Source organism: Carettochelys insculpta, chromosome 6 (genome assembly GCF_033958435.1).
Source record: "Carettochelys insculpta isolate YL-2023 chromosome 6, ASM3395843v1, whole genome shotgun sequence".
Lineage (NCBI taxonomy): Eukaryota > Metazoa > Chordata > Testudines > Carettochelyidae > Carettochelys > Carettochelys insculpta.
Window position 1 is genome coordinate 44232234 of NC_134142.1, and position 9152 is coordinate 44241385.

Below are 9152 nucleotides of genomic sequence, written 5' to 3' on the forward strand. Positions count from 1 at the left end.
GAGTTTGGCAGATCTGGATAGTTGTTTAGGCAGGCTACCCCTGAGTCATATGCTTAGCCTTAGATTCTACCCTGTGACTATGTTTGCAGCGGTTGCTGTGGCAAAGTGACTGATGGATTCTACACATGTATCCGCAAAACAATTAGTTGCTGATTTTCACTTTCACTTTCTACAGTCAACTATACTACTTTCACCATAGAAGCTGAAGAGGCTTGTAGGGTGACTGATCCAGCCTCATAGTTCTGCATCATGGCTACTTTCTCTTGGGATCAGTGAGTTCCTTAGGGAATGGTGGTGGTGGTATTTATTTTTTTTTTGCATGGGCTGGGACTGACATGGTCACTTTGGGAATTGTGAAGGAAGCTGTTCCAGTTTGGGGATCTTTGGCCTTCACAACACTGGCAGTTCAGGCACTCTCTCTTGTTGGGCTGCTCTTTTTATCTTTTAACCCACCCTCAACTGCTGTGTTCAGCGGCGTTTTTTTAAAAAACTTTAAAGAGTGTCTTGCTACAGGCTTCACCTCCTCCCTTAGTGCGTGCAAGCAGAATACTACAATGACCCAGTAAACCACTATTTGAAATATGGAGCTCAGAAACTAACACTCCTCTGACTCACTACTACCAATAGATCTTCTCCTGACCTGAGCTTAAGCAGCAGGCAAAGAGGGCCTGTCTGACAGGGATGGGTATTTTGTAGGCTTTTTTTAGGCCTGAGCTTTTTGAGGTGATTAGATTTCTTCCTTCCCTTGCCTTATGCTTGTTGTGTGGGGGAGTACCACATGGAATTTCCAGTGCTTCCTGCATTTAGAAACGGATTGGCCTTGAATTGTTGGCTCCAGTATCCATCTTTCTCTTGCATGTCTGGAGAGACAGTAATTAAAGACCCTTGCTTTACTGATGGACAGCTACAAAACATAGCTTCAAACAACACTTTAGAAACTCTCTCAGATATCACTAAGATTTCAGAAGAGCTCTGTGCTGCATGCACAGAGCCCATGCTCGTCTGATTTAGGGTAAAGGTTTTACGGTATGAATTTGGGATGCTTCATCATTTATGTGAAGTGTAGCCAATACAACCTCATGCCAACAAATCTTTACACACTAGAATGTTTCCCCTCTAGCTCACTCAAATTGCCAAATATGTAAATTAGGATAATAAAATGTGATCTTAATTGGTTGCCCTAATTTGCAAATTAACTGTCAGGAAGTTTCCAATGTGAATTTGGATGCATCTAGCTCCTAAGGCAGTAGTCACCAAAAATAAGCTGCTTCCGCTGATTACAGGTGCAGAGGTCAGCTTTTCGACATACAGGAGAAGGCGTGGGTGGTTCAGCACAGTCACGGAGCCAGGAAGTTGGTGTAGTTTTAAAATTAAGGTTGGTACTACCCGACGTGTGTCTGTGTGTATCAGAGAAAGGGGGTTGTCACCACCTCTCAAAGACTGCAACCAAAGCTCATTTGAGGTCAGTGAAAAACCATCCATTGCTGTCGGTGTCTCTTGATTAGCACCCAAGTGAGGATCTCCACAAGCTGCCATACATGTTCTCATCCAGCAGCATATAACACTCAAGGCAACTGGATAGCTATAAAACCAAAAGGAATCCAAGAAGTTGTTGTGATGGTGCGTTTTCATCACCAGCCTCCTTTAATTTCTAACATGGAGGCTCTTGAGTGACCTGGTTTTGCTCCTGTATCTAAAATGGTTGCTTTCTGGTATTGGTGACTCCCTTCTCTTTCCTTAAATATGTAATACCTATGCAAACATTTGGTTTTCCATATCGTAAAAGAAACAACCCAGCATCCCAAACCCAGTGAAAAGTAAAATCTCATAACAAGGCTTACTATGTCTCTATAATAATTTCAGATAAAAAAAATATCCTAAGACAAAGATGGAAAACACTGGCTAAAAGTATGCAAAAACTTTCAGGTCAACATTAAGTATATTGTTATGTCACAGTGAGTTCTCAAGGGCTTTCCCCAGGCACCTGAAAGACAGAACAGCAGTGGCTTCTTGGGTCTAAATCAGTGGGGTTTTTTTAAGTTGATGGAAAAGATGTTTTCCAATTGTTGCTTAGATGATTGACATCTCTTCTACACACCTTAGAGGACAACAATCCCTATTTTAAGATTGGGATGTGGGAAACCTCGTGGGTCAGATTTTTACAGCTTGCAGCCAACTAGCCTATGGTGGCCAAAGCCCCACTCCTGCAACCATTGACACGTACTAGCTTTGTTTGTGTAAGTAGTTCTATTTCATTAGAATTGCTTATATAGGTAAATAGACCTATATAAAATTGTAAATTACTTTCATCTTGAGGAACTTTAAAGTAAGCTTTCTCTACCCAGATTTAAATTTCAGATGATAAGCTGTGCTGCTGTAGGTGGGTTCCAAAATATGAAGGCAAATAAATTAATAGGAAAGTAATTGCCTTGTTTACCCCCTGATTGTCCAAAGGCCTTAGAGAGATGGTGGAAGATACAGCAAGGAAAAGTCAACTCATAAGGATCGAAGGTAAGGCCAAGAAGCCTTGCCTTTTGGGTCATTAAGTCATAAGAAGAAAGACTAACATTACAATCAAGGATATTGATTGGCTTGGAGACAGAAAGTCATGACATCAATCCACAGGCCATTCCAGCCTTTGACCAGTCTTTTCTGGTACCCCAAAACTACCTGCTAGTGAGAAATGCCATGCCAGCAGAACATCACTGCTTGGCTCCTTAAATGAACTTCCAGCTCCTGCTGCCTGGAGACTTGAGAAAGCAGAAAGAGCTGAAGACTCTACCAACCCATTACTGAGCATCCTATATTTTTTGATTGTCTGGGAGATATCCCTGCCTTATTTAATTTTATTATAGGGAGTGGAAGTGAAAGGATGGCTTCAGGCATGAGCACTCATAAAGCCTGCCCTAAGAAAGCACTAAAAAGAAAACTTCTCCAGGTTTAAACAGCCCTAATGGATTGTCTCATAAAACTATTCATTAAAATAGTTCTGCACGTAGAAACCCTCAGAGACTTGAGAATACCATCTGTAATTTCAGGTAAATAAAAGTTCTTAAACTTTTGCTTACTGGGACTATCCTGTTAAGGTTTGTTGTTTTGAATCTGATTTGCTACTATTTTATTCTTAAATTAGTTTAACATTGGTAATAGCTTAGTGCTGATGATACACAGGCCTCATTTTCAGAGGCGCTGGGCATGCAAACTGAAATAATTGAGAGCTACAAATGTTGTGCCTCTCTGAGAATCAAGCCCTTCATGAGAAGATAGGCCATGCAAGGTGCTCTCAAGATCAATACATTTGGAGACTGACTGTGGGAAGAGGGGAGGGAGGAGCAAATACAGAGTTGTGGGGCCTTCACTGGCCTTGATGACACTATGTTTTTATGTACCTAAAATTTTCCACTAGGCCTAATTCAATGTCAGCTCCGCTAATGGCAGCAACTGTACAGACAAAATGTTTTCATCACCCTGGCATGCAGCCCTGCTCTGAGCAAATTAGATGCGACAGTAACGGGAACACTGAAAGCAGACTGGAGCCCTATCTAGTCTAAGGTTCCCACCAGTGCTACCTGCAACAGAACTGAGACAGTGGGGACTCGCCTTCCAAAAAAAAACAAAACACATGCTGTAGATGACCCTCACTGAGACTGCACTGATTTGGTGGCCTTTCCCAGTGTTTTGTTGGGAAATCTCTTCCGACAGTGACTCCCCAAGGAGACTAACTCCTCCCACTGTGTGCCATCACAGAATGTGTGTGAAATCTTACCAAGCAGCGCTGTACCTTATACCCACTTGGCACAGGCGTAAATGACTTGCACAAGGTGCAAGCAGGGAGCATCAGGGTAAAGATTCCCACACAATGTGAGACGTAGCTGAAACGACTGCTGTTAGAAGCACCTTAATCATACTTAGCTCTTAATAGCAGGTCCATAATTTGTGCAGTGTGGCTGAGTTGTTATTGCTTTGGGAAACCATCATTTTTAGTATGCTGATTTTTCTGTTAAAACTCCCAGCCTCTAAGAATACATTAAGGTGGATTTTAACAATTTTATTCTCTAAATAGTTCTTACAGACATTTAAAAAATACTAGAGCCAGGTATTACATTGTGGTTTATTTTTATTTAAATTTCATGTACCTATCAGTCCCTATGTTCTTGTGTTTGTATAAAAAGCCTCAAGTATTCAATCTGATAAAGAATAAGCATGATGATTGATCAGGGCGCTGAACTGGGATTCAAGAGATGACTCCTATTCCTGTTCCATCACTGGCCTGCTGGATAACCTTTGAAAAGTCACTTCACCTCCCTGAGACTATTTTTCCTTCTTCTCTCTTTCTGCCTCTTTTATTTATCTTGCTGGAGGTTTTTAAGACTAGTTTAAACAAACATCTGCCAGGGATGATGTAGGTTTACTTAATCCTGCCTCAGCACTTAGTGATGGAGGAGAAGGTCTCTTGAAGTCCCTTCCTGCCCTTCTAGGATCATAAGCTCTTCAGGGCAGGGACTGTCCCTTACTATGGCTATGGCTACACTACCCCCCCCCGCCACCTTTCAAAAGAGGGATGTTAATGAGACACTTAGCGATAGGCTAATTAGGTGATGCTATGAATATGCAGAGCCTCATTAGCATAATGGGAGCCACAGTGCTTCAAAAGTGCCACAGTCGATCGCACACGGCTCGTCTACATGGGGTCCTAGACAAAAGGACCCCACACACTTCAAAATCCCCTTATTCTTATAACCAAATAGGAATAAGGGGATTTCGAAGTGTGCAGGGTCCTTTTGAACAGGACCCCATGTAGACGAGACTCGTGTGATCAACAGTGGCACTTTTGAAGCACTGCGGCTGCCCTTATGCTAATAAGACACTGCATATTCATGGGAGTGCCTCATTCGCATATCTTGAAGTGTCTCATTAGCATCCCCCTTTCAAAAGAGGGGAGCTAGTGTAGCCATAGCCTATGTGTTTATACAATGCCTAGCACAATGGAGCCTGTAATACAAATACATAATAAAAATATCAAATGGAGCTCCTTCCAAAAGCTCTCCTGTCTCAAAAACCAAACAGGCATCCCATACCTAAGCTATTCCACTAGTAGCCAAGAGATGAATATAAAAGCATTTAAATGAGAAATTATGAAACAGCCATACTCTTTTGCACTAGGCACACCACACAATATGGAAAAAAAAAATATAATCTGACTTTGAAATACTCTGGAGGTTTGCCAGTCTCTTTGCAAGAGAAGATTTGAAAATAAAATGTAAGATACCTGATCATCCCTTTTTTTGTATTTGACAATGTGAAGTTTTGCAATGGTGGCATTATATGGCTACACCTTACCACATGAGGAATTTGAGACAGGCAGAGAAAAACAATTGCAGGTAGTAACCATATTTCTTTGGGAAGATTTTCTGCATGGATCAACACGCTTGAGAAATGTGCCCCCTGGGAAACTTGTAGCATGTGTTGTGTGCTGGAGCTACTCACTCCACTTCTGGTTTTTCAGGACAGGAAAGTTGGTAGCCTTTAGTCTTGAAGATTTGGAAATCCTTAACCTAAGACTCTGGAGAAGCTGGGAAGCCTGGTGGGTACCGCTGACCTGTACTGGCAATCATCTCAGAAAGTCAAAATAAGCCTGTTTTCCCCTTTCAAGAATTGCTCGCAAGGATCCTCTCTCTTGGGAAGTTAACAAGCAGTATGGGGCCCTCCAGGATGTGGATTTGAGGAGTGTTAATGAAAATGACTGCATATTAACTTGGCTATTCAACTTATCCAGCAGAGGGGTTCAAACTTAGGAAGGAATGCTATGTAAAGGGTGCAAACAGCCCTAAACAACAGTATTGTACGTTCCCTATGCAAGTTTCCCTGTCTGAAGTTTCTCTCTTTCAAGTAGCATCTTTTAGTCCTCAGCAGGACATTTGTGATCTAGCATCCTGAACAATCAAGCCTGAGAGACTTCACTCTGGGGGAACAATCTCATAGTGACTCTCAGACACGATACAAGATTGGGGTGGGGAATAAGTTTTGATGGGGTTGGGGGACACTCCAAGACTTTGGAAAGTGGCCAAAGGGCCTCACGCTTCCATGGTATTAATGGAGAAGGTGCAAGATCTGGGATGGAGGTTGGGTGCAGAAGGGAGCTTGGGGTAGGGGATTGGGGTGATGCCCATGTGCAACTGTGAATAGTTATGAGCCTGAAGAGTGGGAGAGGAGTGCTTCAAACAGGAAGCTCCCATTGGCTAGAAACCAGCAAATGGGATTTTGCTGGGGGGCAGGGGGCCGCATGTGAAGCCTTTCCCCCTCCCTCCAGGCTTGCAGCTATTGAAAAACAGACAGGGCCCTGAAGCTGCTTTTCTAAGCAGTGTGGGGGTGAGCAGGATATGGGCATACAGGGAGCCTGCCTGAGCCTTCCTGCTGCATTCGCTGATCAGATCTGGCATCTTGTCAGGTTGGATTTGGGCCATGAGCCATATTTTGCCCAACCCTGCATTAAGTGTGGGGGGGGCGGTTCCTAATTGTCCCGTTAAATGAGCTGCTTGGAGCTTGGTGCAGCAGATGATCTCCCAAGGAAAAATGGGCAGACAACTGACAGGAATGTTTGAACTGCTGCCTGGAAGAGGGGTGGCTTTGGAGGCCCTGGAGTTTGGGAAAAGCTTGGATCCCAAAAGAAATGGATTTGCTTCTAACTAAAGCAGGCAGGGATCCAGATACCTCAGCGTTGTCCAAGATACTGTTACCTTCTTCAAGGTATCCTCGGGTGTTTCATTAGCAAACTGGGACTCTCACATGAAGTCCTCAGCTTTGGTCAGAGCCTTCCATGGCACACTGGAGTTCATCAGCTAGGAGGATCAACGCAGAGTAACCACAGACCTGGCAGCTACATCACAGCTTACCCTTTGTCCCTCAGATGTGGTGCTTCCCCTCCTTTCTTAGTTCATCTGAAGGCTAATCTAACAAGGACACTAAGCTGCCCCTCTGAGAAAGACATGCTTTTCCAGCGCTGCTTGATGCTTGGGAATGCTCATCCCTAAAAGATCTGAGGAATAAGTTTTATGTGCCACCAGCTCCTACTGTCTGGCATCTACCTAAAGGCATGGATCTAGGGGTTCCACCATGGCAAGGTGGATAGCCTTAAATTGGCTGGAATAAAAGTGTTCAAATGTTTCTGAGTGGATTGCCTTCTTTACGATGGGGTGTGGTGCGAGTGCTACAGATTCATCCCAGTACCTCAAGAAGGATCTTTCCTGCTCAGGTGCCTCAAACTCTTCCTCCTCCAGTACCAATACCTCAGTAAGATGGTTAGATTCCTTCTCCTTAAGGGATAGATATCTGTGGAGAAGACATCCATCTAGCCCCATTTGGAGATCAGTTCCTAGACTCTGGCTCCCAAGACTGACGTGAACAAGGGAAGAAACGCAAGGCTGCATAAGGATGAAGATGTACAGGAAATCTTTACAAGTTCGAAAGACTCAGAGGACATGTTGCTCCAGGAGAAGGACTTTCTCTGTGATCTGACCAAGTGATAAATCAGCACTCCAAGAATGCTGACACAGGCTTCAAGCTTTATCCCCAATGGCAGCAAGACTGTGACTGATGCCTCTTAGATTCTGAAGAAGTGAGTTAACTCACGAAAGCTCATGCTCTAAACTTTTCTGTTAGTCTATAAGGTGCCACAGGACCCTTCGTTGCTGCTACAGATCCAGACTAACACGGCTACCCCTCTGACACTTAGATCCAAGACTCATCTCTTCCAGAAGAGGCCCCACCACAAGGCACAAAGAAAGGAGAAGAGCAGGTACCATAACAGTTTGAAAAGCTGATGAACCACACTCAAAATAGTACTCACATGGGCAGAAAGGGGACAAAGAACCGACCAGATATATACTGAAGACCTTGACCTGAGCATAGAGTTTACCAGTCTGACAGAAGGTTTGAAAGAACTGAAAGGCAATTGAGATAATTCCCCAGCACAGAGGAGGAAGGGATGTGAGGGTGAGTGGCCCCAAAGGCTATTGTTTACTAGACATTTCCAAGCTCCCACACAGGGAGATTTTTCTATTGAGAATGAAGAGCTATATGGCCAGCTCTTGAAGGAGAAGACAATGCTTTCTTCTGTACCTATGACATGTCTGGGAGGTTGTAGAGAACTTTAAGTGGCATGTAGGATATTAAGGTACTGCAATGAAGTATAGAGGTCTGTCCAATCCCTCCACTCTTGTGAGTGCATTCATTCCATGGCTGTATTGTTTGTAATCTGTTCACTCTTCTCCCATAATTCTCCTTCACACTACTCCGTGCATGGAATACCATTTCTGAGTGTGCCTGCAAGGCTACCATCTTCTCCTCTTCAGGTGTCTCTTTAAGATCCAACCCTGCCTCAAGAGTACGATTAGCAACTAAGATATTGCTTAATTTTATTTTTTAATAAAAATAAATCAAATCTTTCACTATCCCATTATATCACGAACTCACCATCTTTGATAATGGTGCTAGCTTACCAATATTAATCCTACTCTTCACCCAACTCCTCCTTATATCATGTCTGAAATTTTGTATGCTCCTCAGGACAGAGTCATGTCTTTATACTTCTATTGGGAAGTATCTAGTGCACTTCTGAGTGTTCTTAAAATAATAAGTGGATGTAGTAGAGAGGGAAAGCTACCATGTGAGCTTACTGAAGAGAAGAGAAGATAGGATATAGGAGATACACCAGCACTTCCTCCAATATCGTAGTGAACAAAAACATTCATTCAGATGAAACATAAGCCCAGACAAATGGAAGGCTATAGATCACATGACCTTGTAGGCCTGTTAGGGAGGGTGTGACTGGTTGGTATAATGAAGCATATTTTAGCATCCTCTGCAACAACAGTGGAAAACTACTCCCCGCAGCCAAATATATTCTAACCAGAAAATGGAAGACCTTGGAGCCTCCATCAGTACAAAAATGGTTGAAAGAGCTGAGAACACAGCTGAAACAGAAAAAAGCAACTTTAAAACTTCAATGCCAGGCTGACACGGCATATCATCCCCTCTAGTCTGCTGTGCTGAGGACGCTGATTTAATGTGGTGGCAGATAATCTTTTAAACTGCGAATCTATTGCGCCTACATACACATTTAATTGTTCCAAAAGAATGGGGGAACCAAAGTC